We start from the raw sequence: 13,827 nt of genomic DNA, 5'->3' as shown, positions 1-13,827 counted from the left end.
AAGTAACATAACAGCGAGGCTCCGACGAGAATCGAACTCATGATCTCCTGTTTACTAGACAGGCGCTTTAACCACTAAGCCACGAAGGCCTTGCTTTGAAGCGATGTGAATTCTGAATATTTCAGTAAATTATCTCATCGGAACTTTTACACTATTGTTTGCATAAATGCTCATCTAAATCAACTATTATTTTTAATTTTTCAAAATTTAACAGCTACGAAATCTAGTTCAAGTAACATAAAAGTGAGGCTCCGACGAGAATCGAACTCATGATCTCCTGTTTACTAGACAGGTGCTATAACCACTAAGCTACGCAGCCTTTGCTGTGAAGCGATATGAATTCTGAATATTTCAGTAAATTATCTCATCGGAACTTTTACACTATTGTTTGCATAAATGCATATCTAAACCAACTATTATTTTTAATTCTTATAAATTTAACAGCTACGAAATCTAGTTCAAGTAACATAACAGCGAGGCTCCGACGAGAACCGAACTCATGATCTCCTGTTTACTAGACAGGCGCTTTAACCAATAAGCCACGGAGCCATTGCTTTGAAGCGATATGAATTCTGAATATTCCAGTAATTGTACTAAATTATCTCATCGGAACTTTTACTCTATTGTTTGCATAAATCCGTATTTAAATCAACTATTATTTTTAATTTTTCAAAATTTAATAGCTACGAACTCTAGTTCAAGTAACATAACAGCGAGGCTCCGACGAGAATCGAACTCATGATCTCCTGTTTACAAGACAGGCGCTTTAACCAAAAAGCCACGGAGGCCTTGCTTTGATGCGATATGAATTCTGAATATTCCAGTAATTTAACTAAATTATCTCATCGGAACTTTTACTCTATTGTTTGTATAAATGCATATCTAAATCAACTATTATTTTTAATTTTTATAAATTTAACGGCTACGAAATCTAGTTCAAGTAACATAACAGCGAGGCTCCGACGAGAATCGAACTCATGTTCTCCTGTTTACTAGACAGGTGCTATAACCACTAAGCCACGAAGGCCTTGCTTTGAAGCGATATGAATTCTGAATATTTCAGTAAATTATCTCATCGGAACTTTTACACTATTGTTTGCATTTATGCTCATCTAAATCAACTATTATTTTTAATTTTTCAAAATGTAACAGCTACGAAATCTAGTTCAAGTAACATAAAAGTGAGGCTCCGACGAGAATCGAACTCATGATTTCCTGTTTACTAGACAGGTGCTATAAACACTAAGCTACGCAGCCTTTGCTGTGAAGCGATATGAATGCAGAATATTTTAGTAATTTCAGTATTTTAATTAAATTATCTCATCGGAACTTTTACTCTATTTATTTGCAAAAATGCATATCTAAATCAACTATTATTTTTAATTTTTCAAAGTTTAACACCTACGAAATCTAGTTCAAGTAACATAACAGCGAGGCTCCGACGAGAATCGAACTCATGATCTCCTGTTTACTAGACAGGCGCTTTAACCACTAAGCCACGAAGGCCTTGCTTTGAAGCGATATGAATTCTGAATATTTCAGTAAATTATCTCATCGGAAATTTTACACTATTGTTTGCATAAATGCTCATCTAAATCAACTATTATTTTTAATTTTTCAAAATTTAACAGCTACGAAATCTAGTTCAAGTAACATAAAAGTGAGGCTCCGACGAGAATCGAACTCATGATCTCCTGTTTACTAGACAGGTGCTATAACCACTAAGCTACGCAGCCTTTGCTGTGAAGCGATATGAATTCTGAATATTTCAGTAAATTATCTCATCGGAACTTTCACACTATAGTTTGCATAAATGCATATCTAAATCAACTATTATTTTTAATTTTTATAAATTTAACGGCTACGAAATCTAGTTCAAGTAACATAACAGCGAGGCTCCGACGAGAATCGAACTCATGTTCTCCTGTTTACTAGACAGGTGCTATAACCACTAAGCCACGAAGGCCTTGCTTTGAAGCGATATGAATTCTGAATATTTCAGTAAATTAACTAAATTATCTCATCGGAACTTTTTCTCTATTGTTTGCATAAATGCATATCTAAATCAACTATTATTTTTAATTTTTATAAATTTAACAGCTTCGAAATCTAGTTCAAGTAACATAACAGCGAGGCTCCGACGAGAACCGAACTCATGATCTCCTGTTTACTAGACAGGCGCTTTAACCAATAAGCCACGGAGCCATTGCTTTGAAGCGATATGAATTCTGAATATTCCAGTAAATTATCTCATCGGAAATTTTACACTATTGTTTGCATAAATGCTCATCTAAATCAACTATTATTTTTAATTTTTCAAAATTTAACAGCTACGAAATCTAGTTCAAGTAACATAAAAGTGAGGCTCCGACGAGAATCGAACTCATGATCTCCTGTTTACTAGACAGGTGCTATAACCACTAAGCTACGCAGCCTTTGCTGTGAAGCGATATGAATTCTGAATATTTCAGTAAATTATCTCATCGGAACTTTTACACTATTGTTTGCATAAATGCATATCTAAATCAACTATTATTTTTAATTTTTATAAATTTAACGGCTACGAAATCTAGTTCAAGTAACATAACAGCGAGGCTCCGACGAGAATCGAACTCATGTTCTCCTGTTTACTAGACTGGTGCTATAACCACTAAGCCACGAAGGCCTTGCTTTGAAGCGATATGAATTCTGAATATTTCAGTAAATTATCTCATCGGAACTTTTACACTATTGATTGCATATATGCATATCTAAATCAACTATTATTTTTAATTTTTCAAAATTTAACAGCTACGAAATCTAGTTCAAGTAACATAAAAGTGAGGCTCCGACGAGAATCGAACTCATGATCTCCTGTTTACTAGACAGGTGCTATAACCACTTAGCTACGCAGCCTTTGCTGTGAAGCGATATGAATGCAGAATATTTCAGTAATTTCAGTAATTTAATTAAATTATCTCATCGGAACTTTTACTCTATTGTTTGCAAAAATGCATATCTAAATCAACTATTATTTTTAATTTTTCAAAGTTTAACACCTACGAAATCTAGTTCAAGTAACATAACAGCGAGGCTCCGACGAGTATCGAAATCATGATCCCCTGTTTACTAGACAGGCGCTTTAACCAATAAGCCACGGAGCCATTGCTCTGAAGCGATATGAATTCTGAATATTCCAGTAATTTAACTAAATTATCTCATCGGAACTTTTAGTCTATTGTTTGCATAAATGCATATCTAAATCAACTATTATTTTAAATTTTTATAAATTTAACAGCTACGAAATCTAGTTCAAGTAACATAACAGCGAGGCTCCGACGAGAATCGAACTCATGATCTCCTGTTTACTAGACAGGCGCTTTAACCACTAAGCCACGAAAGCCTTGCTTTGAAGCGATATGAATTCTGAATATTTCAGTAAATTATCTCATCGGAACTTTTACACTATTGTTTGCATAGATGCATATCTAAATCAACTATTATTTTTAATTTTTCAAAATTTGATAGCTTTGAAATCTAGATCACGTAACATAACAGCGAGGCTCCGACGAGAATCGAACTCATGATCTCCTGTTTACAAGACAGGCGCTTTAACCAATAAGCCACGGAGCCATTGCTTTGAAGCGATATAAATTCTGAATATTCCAGAAATTTAACTAAATTATCTCATCGGAACTTTTACTCTATTTTTTGCATAAATGCATATCTAAATCAAATATTATTTTTAATTTTTATAAATTTAACAGCTACGAAATCTAGTTCAAGTAACATAACAGCGAGGCTCCGACGAGAATCGAACTCATGATCTCCTGTTTACTAGACAGGCGCTTTAACCACTAAGCCACGGAGCCTTTGCTGTGAAGCGATATGAATGCAGAATATTTCAGTAAATTAACTAAATTATCTCATCGGAACTTTTACACTATTGATTGCATATATGCATATCTAAATCAACTATTATTTTTAATTTTTCAAAATTTAATAGCTACGAACTCTAGTTCAAGTAACATAACAGCGAAGCTCCGGCGAGAATCGAACTCATATACTCTTCTGATGGGCTTGTATCCATTCGCTCTATTAATATAATCGGTTTATTGTCATTTAGTTTCATCAGACCAATATTGTATGTTTTGTTAGCTCCAATAACCGTAAATGTGACAAATTTGTTACATGGGTAAATTATATATTAAAAACTTGTTTATAAAAAGAAGTGCTACTTCATGACTTTATATTTTACTTTATTTTAAATTATTTTAAAATAAAGTAAAATATAAAATCCATGAAATATCATTTCTTTTTATAAACAGGTTTTTAATAGCTCCAAGGAGCACTAAGGTTTTTTAGCCGTAGTACTTTAATAGAAACAACAAAGAAATTAATTATAAAAACGATTTCAATCCCCTTAGGGGTCTATTGTTAACACTTTAATCCCACAGCACATTGTGGATCTGTAATTGAATATAACAACTCCACACTTTAATCCTACCTTACTTCAAAACTTCTTTTCTGCTACATTTCTTAAATGATGGTTTGAGTGGAGTACTACAGGTTTTAAAAAAACCAAATTTCCAAATACAAAAGTCTGTTATCCTCATACCTCATCCAAAAATGACAAACGCATATTTTATTTTACTGGTCTGATTTTCAGTATTTTATTGAGGATTCTGTGCTACAGGACAAAATATTTACGCGGCGAAACTGTATGTTCAGGTTTTCGGATATATGTTTCGCAATTCTTCAATTTATTTAACATTTTCCTAGGATTCCAACGTGCTAAAGAGTGATGACGCTCTAGCTTTCATGACTAAACCGGAAAACTTCTTCGATGTATTGTACAGATGTATGTTCAGAGACCGTAACTTGAAGATTAAAAATGATACTTCTATGCCAATTGACCGTTGTAGAAGGTAAGTCATCTCATAGACTAAGCTAAGCAGGAATTTAATTTCACGTTTCAGGTTATTGATCTTATATATATATTTGAGAAAGTGATTTGTTGTTTGTTTGTTTTTTCTTTATGCACAGTCACAACTCGTTGCCTAATCTGAAAAACTGCATTGTTATTATAGTAGCACTGGGGGATTCAGGTTTTAGAATATTTTTTTTGAGTTCCTCAAGGCTGGGTCCGCGAGGCTCTAGCTTATTATTACTGGTTGTGGTCTAGATGGCGGGATGTGGACTAGATAGCAGGTTGTGGTCTACATGGCAGGTTGTAGTCTAGATAACGGGTTGTGGTCTAGATGGTAGGTTGCCCAGAACGTTTTGAAAGAGCAAGTTTAGTTATAGTGATTATCCCCTCGATGAGTTACCTTTAGCAATGCTAAAATTATCAAACGCATAACGCTCAATTAACTTTACAACATAAACTTATGCCGACACATACATATCGCATTTTATAAATTTAAACATGAACTTGTGCCCAGAAGCGTTTGAAAGAGGAAGAATTCGGTAAAACACCCAACTGGAGTTCTTTCTTTGTGTAAAACCCGTACTTTTTATTGTAAAGAAATTTCGGATTCTTAGAAAAGTCATGGCTTAAAGCGTGAGAAATTTTATAGAGAGAATGAAATTTTCGTTTTTTGTAGGGCAATATGATTAATTTGTGTGTTCATAAAAGACTACAGAGATTAGTATTTGCGAGGTATTTGTTCATTAATATTTTCACAGTGCATCCGCGTTGTACTGTTAGAGATAGATCATAAGCCTTTCCCTTTAAAATCACCAATTAATTAAAAATATCGCCTTAACATAATTTATCCCTTTTCACTCTAAATGCAATCATTAACATGTGTGTTGTATCATTGTACTGTTATAGACAAATCATAATCCCCACCCTTTGAAAAATCAAAAATCCCTTTTTCACTCTTCCTTTAAAAAAAACGAACGATACTTCTTCAGACCAAGCCAAAGTAATACCCCCATCGTTTGATGTACATCAAACGAGGTGGCTAAAAATACTGAAAAATTAGCCAGCTTCACAAATTCTAGAGATGGGCCGATACCGATGCCATATCGGTATCGGTACCGATATTTGGCCTTAACCGATATATCGGTATCGGTTAAAAATGAACCGATATTTCTACCCGATATTTTTTGAAGAAAATAAATACTTATGTTGAGAGTAGATGACGCCATAAGACCTAAACTCTGAGACAGCACAGTTTTTCATCTATTTTTGGATAACGTAACTAGTGTCTAAAATGGGTTTTTCGTATGATAAGCCAGTTTTATAGTTTCAAGTACCGAAATTGGATCGAGAATCATGGGCCGATACCGATGCCATATCGGAATCGGTTTGATATCGGTTTAATCGAAGGATCGGGTAAAATATCGGTATCGGTACATATCGGTTTCCCAAGTATCGGATCTTATCGGTATCGGTTTAAACTGGTATCGGCTCATCTCTAGCAAATTCTTAGAAAGTTCTGTATCCGTTATGCTTAAAATCTGAAATTTCCCTTTATACTTTATTTTTCAATTCCGGTAAAATTCTATTAAACTGTTATGAAATCGTTAATTAATCAGAATAGTTTAGATTCTTGACTGAAATTTACTATTCAACTTGAAATCATGATAACTTTGATTTTATCGACCAAGGGCACTTTAGAAAAAAACTCAATTTCAATTATAAAAAGATGATTTTTCTAATTCCGTATCAAAACTAAAATTAAATGAAAATATTATACAAGGACACAACAGTTTTGAAAGAATTTGAAGCCAAGAAAGAAATTTGTTTTTAAAACCTTTTGGAGGTGTCACCATCAATAGGAGGGGTAAAGATTTCAGGCAAGGGGTTAACCACATACGTCATTTGATATACAATATCGACAATACCAAAAAGCTGCATTCCAAATCATACATAATGAAAAACTTGGTGGGTTCATAATATAATAGTGCCCAATAAATTATCTGATGGTGTTCTCTTTAAATAAAGACTGAAGTGAACATCCTCTTAGTAGCTTTATGTTCCTTTCACGAGGTCATTTTTAAAATACTTCAAATGGAATCGCTTTAGAATTTGTGTATCGTTCTTTCCTTATTAATTATGTTCTAATTAAGTAGAGAATTGTTGCATTTTTTATGCGAATGTTATAGGCTCATGGGAGTCTTAGAGACATAAGCGAATCTAACAGACCTATACGAATAGTATAGACTTATGTTAATGACGGGTTGTGGTCTAGATGGACTTCGTTTTTTATCTTTGGAAAATGTTATACCTCAGATTTGAGCAACTTTAGTTTAGGAACCTAATATAAAGACAAAGCCCTTCTTAAAAATCCCCAAAGACAGCCAAAGAATATTAATTTTAATTAATGTTGGGTAATATTAACTTTTGGTTATGTAATTCAGCTCAAAACATTCATCAACCCAATTATAGTCAGGCCTTCCCATCCATTTAAATTAGTTAGCTCTAAAAGCTGGTAATAGCTATTTTTTTCCGTCGCGAGTTGCCAAACATTCCTGTTATTCTGCTAATTTTAACAAATTTTTGATATGATTGACATTTGTTTGTTAAATATTCAGCACCGATAACTTCGGAAACTTAAAATAATTTGGACTTGAATGATTAATTTAAGTCTGAAAGCAAGTTATAGCTTTTTTCCGTAGCGATTTTGCAAATTTCGATCTCCCCTGTTATTCTTCCAAATTGAAGCTAGTTTAGAGGATCCAAGATTGTCAATTTTATGAAAATCTTTGTAAGATTGAGCCTTGACATACGTTTCTTTGATATCCAGTTTCGATAATTTCAGAAACTTAAAGAGACTTTTTTTAAAAAAGGCTCTCGACTTCTCTCCCACAATTATTGACGTGAGCAACTGATGCAAAACGCGTCAAAGAGGAATTAATTTGTGGTTTTAAAGCGGTTTTTCACAATTTGGATAATATCTCTTGTGATTGGTTGAGAGCCGCCCCGCTCCGACGTTTCCTGTGTCACCATGCACTCCCGAGAGCCAGATAGCCCGCCTGTGTTTGCTAGAACCGACGACCATAATAAACTAGTATTAAAAATTGTAGTAATTTTCACTTTCCTAGGTTATAAAAGATTCTTTCTGACATGCAACTATAAATACATTTTGAAAAAGACCAACTCTTTTGAGCTATCCACTTCAAGGCTTAGTTACGTGGCCTAGGTGCGCGTGCCAAAACCCTACAAATTATGGGGTTTGACAACCTTCACAAAAAAGTGTGTTAGGAAATTGAAGTTATTGAACACAATCTCTGAATACCTTCATGCTACACTCTCCTATACATGTTTAAAAATAAGAACATGTTCAATTAAAAATGTGTTATTTTTCTAATGTATTCAAGCCATTTTATGTTCAGGTTTTGAACGTGTTACTAGTTCAGTGTTCAGCCTCTGAACAGGTTAATTACACAGAAAATGTGTTGGGAAGCTGAACACAAACCCTGAACACCTTTATGCGACGCTCTCCTATACATGTTCAAAAATGAGCACATGTTCGAGTAAAAATATGTTCACTCTCTAATGTGTTCAAGACGACTGTCTCGGTTTAGAACGTCTTTATGCACATATTAAGTAACTCTCTCATTCCACATTCCGAGAGGGATATGTACGGGAGTTTCTCACTGGCAGTCTTGGAAATAGCACAGGTCCACAGGTCCAAAACCAGTTTATTAATTGCTCGGACCTGTTTTTTTATTCAAACTCCGGGGGTACTGGTCCTTGGGACCAATTTATTAATTGAGAACTTTTATGAAGATTGAGGAGGGACCAGTTTAAAAATTCTAGTCATTATAAATTTCTACTCCACTGATATAGACTGCTTCCTATTCTTGCCTTCATTGCCGCAACCACAGCCTACTCGATCACGCTTTGGCTTCACACGCCATAGAAGCCCCTCCACAAAATTGTCTTTCCTATGTAAGAGCGCGTGTTGGTAATTTTGGGCTTTTCGCTTGAAAAATCCAAGGAGTCAGCTTTTAACTTGGTCGGCTATGGGAGGAACACAGTTTAGCCCTAATTTAGAAACTACTGGTTCAAATCTCTTAAAATTTTGAAGAGATGTGAAAAAAACGTTTGCTATTTTTAGGAAATGTTCAAAAGTTTCCCTTTTATAGTTTTTGTATAAATATTAGAAAGAAAATTAGCCCTAATTAAATGGCTTGGTCTTCGGACGGTTTAATAAGTTTCTTCTGTTTCACTTGATCGAATCTCTTGAAATTTTAGTGAGAGGCATATTGAAGGGTTTTTAAATTATGATGCAAAGTTTCAAAGTTTTCAAACGAACAATTCATTTCAAAAAAAATTCTTTAAAGTTTTGTTTGTGCATAATACTACAACCTAATTAGTCCCTTAGGGAAATTTTAGAAAAAGAACTATTCGTTTTAAAATTTGGAAATTTTGCATGATAATTTAAAACTTTTCTATATGCCTCTCACTAAAATTTCGAGAAACTCGAACCATTGAATCTGAAGGTAACAAATTTAAACTGTTTGAGACTAAGTCATTAAATTTTGGTTAGTTTTCGTTATGTTCTTACAAAAGGCTATGCAAGAGATAAATTTTAAACTTTGCACAAAAATGCCAAACATTATTTTCCAAATCCCATTAAAATTATGAAGAGATTTCAACCAGTATTTTCAAAATTAGGACCAAGAAACGGTGTTCCTCCCATCGACGGCAATGTTTAGAGTTAACTCTGATTTTTTACATAATTTTGTGTATTTCGCGTTTTGAGGCCAGACTTCTATAGCCCGTGAAGCCAAAGCATTATCGAATGGGCTGTTGCGTCAACAAAATACTCCCTTAATTTTTTACTAGGATTAGTAAAAAATAAATTAGGGATAGGGTCACTGGTCCCAAAAACGAGTTCAATATTGTAGACGGTGGGGGTCACTGGTCCCGAGGACTAATTTAAAAAAGTCCTTATTTAATAATTATTATGTATTTTTGTACTGAGTTAAAAGTTATATCATGAGTAAATAATATATTAGCTCCCTATAAGTTACTCAGGCAATTCATGTTTATACTCCAGCGTTTTCTCCCGCACCCCCGGTTTCCCAATTATATGCGACGCTCTGCGGCCGCCACGCGATCGAAAATCTTATTTACTCTTCTTTCCGGTTTTTCCCCGGAAGCGCGTGTAGTGGAAGCTAGCCCATGATATAGGAGCTATTTAAGCAGCCGAATATTTCGCTCAGTAGCCTCGGTTAAGAAAAAAGTTAAGAGATCAGTGGATTGGATTTAGCTCAGTTGTATAATTTTCTGCTTTCAAGTCACAATAACAACTCATATCTTTAGCATTCTTTATCAATATCGGCAAATTGCATTGAGTTACTGCATTTTTTGTCTCATTACTGACACAAACGCCATGATATAATGTTAAATTGTTAAAACATAAACAAACATTCACGACTAAAACACTCCCTTGGTGAAAAAGCAGCCGACGACTCGAGGCCGAGGAGCCGTACGAGCGGGATTTTTTTTTCGACAAGAGAGAGCGCAACATTCGGATTTTTTTCCTGCGCGGGCGAAATGAGAAGAAATCGCTGGATACATTACGCCTATGGAGCCTAAGTAACTTATTGGGAGCTAACATATTATTATCTCATGGTTATATTGCTAGCAAAAGCACTATTAAGTATTTAAATATATATTTATCGCGCAATAGTTACTTAAAACTTACCCACAAAAAAGATTACACCTTTAATCTCCTGTAGCTCCGGTATACTCCTATTGGATAGGAATCCCGTTGGACCGAATTCAAATTTCTACAAATGTTGCCAAATTTAAAACAATTTATAGCCCAAGGAGCGATTTTCTGCTGAATGGGAATATTTATATGGAAGAGCTTTCGACTGAATGGGATGGGTTAACACATATAAAATCATAGCGTTTTCCTTGATTTGCCAAGCTCCAGTAGCGCAATGGATTAAGTGATTTGGATGATCGAAGAAGTTAAGCAGCATCGAGTGCCGTCAGTACTTGGGAGGGAGATCTTGTTACGTTAGGTAAGGTTAGGTTAGGGTTAGACAATTTCAAAAATGAAAGTTATTTACTGAAATTTATTGAAAGATGTTATTGGTGAACATATATATTATTTGCTCTAATATAGAAGTTTAATAAGAATATCAATTTTATTGTCTGGTTAGGTTGGGTTAGGCTAGGTTAGGTTTGGTTAGTAATGTTTTATAATTCATTTAACAATGTTACGCCTTTTCCAAAATATAAATGTTTAGCTTCATTGACTTCTTAAATAATTTGCCTTTTCCGAAACATTACTGTTATGTTAGGTTTGGTTTGGTTTGGTTAGGTTAGGTTAGTAATATTTTATAATTCATTTAACAATGTTACGCCTTTTCCAAAATATTGATGTTTAGCTTCATTGACTTCTCAAATAATTTGCCTTTTTCAAAAATTACTGTTATGTTATGTAATGTTAGGTTAGGTTTGGTTTGGTTAGGTTAGGTTAGGTTAGGTTAGGTTAGGTTAGGATAGGTTAGGTTAGGTTAGGATAGGTTAGGTTAGGTTTGGTTAGGTTAGGTTTGGTTAGGTTAGGTTAGGTTAGGTTAGGTGAGGTTAGGTTAGTAATATTTATAGTTCATTTAATAATGTTACGCCTTTTCCAAAATATTAATGTTTAGCTTCATTGATTTCTTAAATAATTTGCCTTTTCCAAAATATTAATGTTTAGCTTCATTGACTTCTTAAATAATTTGCCTTTTCCGAAACATTACTGTTATGTTAGGTTTGGTTTGGTTTGGTTAGGTTAGGTTTGGTTAGGTTAGGTTAGGTTAGGTTAGTAATATTTTATAATTCATTTAACAATGTTACGCCTTTTCCAAAATATTGATGTTTAGCTTCATTGACATCTCAAATAATTTGCCTTTTCCAAAACATTACTGTTATGTTATGTTAGGTTAGGTTTGGTTTGGTTAGGTTTGGTTAGGTTAGGTTAGGTTAGGTTAGACAATTTCCAACAATGAAAATTAACTACTAAAATTTATTGAAGAATGTTATTGGTGAACATAAATATTATTTGCTGCAATATCAAGAAGTTTAATTAGAAAATCAATTGAAAAAAAGGAATGAAAGGAAAATTCATGATTGGAAAACCGCCCAAATTGCGGTATTCGGTCTAATGGGTTTCGGTCGAACAAGACATACGATCCAATGGGATTCGACCCAATGGTAGACAATCGAATCGTAGCTCCTACAAGGCTTAAAAATCCGGCCCAAACTTACGGGCTGATACTTTCGGGATCGGTTTTCTTATTGGCAATTTAGCAGCAGTAAAGGTTGCAGACGAATTTTAAGGAATATTGAAATTTACCAAACATAAATAAAAGGTATTGCAAAAATGCTTCGTAGGAGAGACTGGAGAGTTCATCTCATAGTCGGCGCTTTGCCAAGAAACGTTTTCAAGGCATATCGGTTAAGTAAATTCACATTCCAAATATATATTAATTATAAATATGCTTACCAGGTTTTTAGTCGAATTGATACATTCGAATTCATTGCAGTAGCGTCGCTAGGGTTTGAAATGGGGGGCGGACGAGGTGTCTGGGCAATCAATTTTAAAGTTATTATATGAAATTAATAGCAAAATTTTGCATTAGTGGTTCATTGAAACTTAACTAATCTATCAATATACTTTTTACCTCTCCGTGTGACGTAGTCCAGGAGAGGTTCTGTAACGGCCGTGTCTGTGTGTCTGTCTGTCAGTCCGTTGTTAAACAAATAGGGCTCGGGGATCGGTTAACTATTATTCAAACATATTGACATACCAAATTTTGTAAAACGAAGATTATATAAAAGTATTCCGTCTCGATTTTTTTAGAAAATTGTACATTGATCCAATTATTAATCGTAAGTACTTTTTCCGAAAAACTAAAATTTTCAACATAATCTTTACTGAAAAAAGTTTTTTTGCGATACGTTTCATACGATTTCCAATAAAAAAAATATGATCCATACGTTTCCTGATACAAACGTGGTTTTGGTTTCAATTTCAATTAGTATTTGGATTTTGGACGAGTAACTGCCACTATTATTTTCTACGATAAGCTTTGATCTTTTTTAAATTGTTTTAGCACTATGTTAACAAAAAAGAAACGCAAAGTTCAAATCATTGACAAATAATTGTATTAAAAAACCTGATAATAGTATGAACTATCAATAAAAACATTGTGATTGTCAATATTATCAGAAGTATAAAATACTTCTCTTCGAGAGAAGTGTAACACAAAGCGTGGTAACATGAGAAAATTAAAAGCAACGAAGATTGGACACATATCATAGTTTATATAAAGCGAGAAATTAAGACTTTACTCCTCTGTACCGTGAAACTCTTTCCGTAGTTAATATAGGGTGACCTTTGACCTCTTTAGTTAATAAAAACGGAATAGAGAACACTTTTTGAAGTACATGATCAAAAGATGACTCTCTGAAAAAATAGTAGCCGGTAGGGACGAGTGGGCTTTGTACCTAACGTGTCTGTCTGTGTTTTGTTTTAACTTCTGCAATTGCTTATTAATAATGAGAAATGATTGCATGTCTAGGTAATCGTCAAATACTATTTCACTTCCCCTGTTTACCTTAACCCTTTTATATTCCACAAAGCAAAAGTAGTTTTCAAGCCCGGAAATCAAGGACGTTAAGTTCATACACACTTAATGCAATTTGCCCACTAAAACCTGTGTAATTTTGCTACTAGTTTAAGGTGGTATCGCGAGATGCCAAAGGCGAATATATATATATATATATATATATATATATATATATATATATATATATATACTTTTTAGGTGTTTGGACTCTTTTGAGGAAAGTATTATGCTATACAGTTTAGTCCACTAACGTAA

The 13,827-nt window shown here is 34.0% G+C and overlaps 6 non-coding genes across 6 annotated transcripts; all 6 read right to left on the bottom strand.

The window, feature by feature from the left end:
- Positions 1-246: 246 nt before the first annotated feature.
- On the bottom strand, positions 247-319 carry TRNAT-AGU (transfer RNA threonine (anticodon AGU)). The gene has a single exon. It is a non-coding gene; the product is annotated as a tRNA-Thr (tRNA).
- Positions 320-1,663: 1,344 nt separating this feature from the next.
- On the bottom strand, positions 1,664-1,736 carry TRNAT-AGU (transfer RNA threonine (anticodon AGU)). The gene has a single exon. It is a non-coding gene; the product is annotated as a tRNA-Thr (tRNA).
- A 626-nt stretch (positions 1,737-2,362) lies between these two features.
- TRNAT-AGU (transfer RNA threonine (anticodon AGU)) lies at positions 2,363-2,435 on the bottom strand. The gene has a single exon. It is a non-coding gene; the product is annotated as a tRNA-Thr (tRNA).
- Positions 2,436-3,309: 874 nt separating this feature from the next.
- On the bottom strand, positions 3,310-3,383 carry TRNAT-AGU (transfer RNA threonine (anticodon AGU)). The gene has a single exon. It is a non-coding gene; the product is annotated as a tRNA-Thr (tRNA).
- Positions 3,384-3,539: 156 nt separating this feature from the next.
- On the bottom strand, positions 3,540-3,612 carry TRNAT-UGU (transfer RNA threonine (anticodon UGU)). The gene has a single exon. It is a non-coding gene; the product is annotated as a tRNA-Thr (tRNA).
- A 166-nt stretch (positions 3,613-3,778) lies between these two features.
- On the bottom strand, positions 3,779-3,851 carry TRNAT-AGU (transfer RNA threonine (anticodon AGU)). The gene has a single exon. It is a non-coding gene; the product is annotated as a tRNA-Thr (tRNA).
- Between the last annotated feature and the right edge of the window lie 9,976 nt (positions 3,852-13,827).

Source organism: Phalangium opilio, unplaced genomic scaffold (assembly GCF_054372755.1).
Source record: "Phalangium opilio isolate 3A_F unplaced genomic scaffold, DU_Popi_V2 ptg000092l_1, whole genome shotgun sequence".
Lineage (NCBI taxonomy): Eukaryota > Metazoa > Arthropoda > Arachnida > Opiliones > Phalangiidae > Phalangium > Phalangium opilio.
The sequence above is the reverse complement of the archived record's forward strand: the minus strand, read 5'-3'. Positions and strand labels throughout refer to the sequence as shown.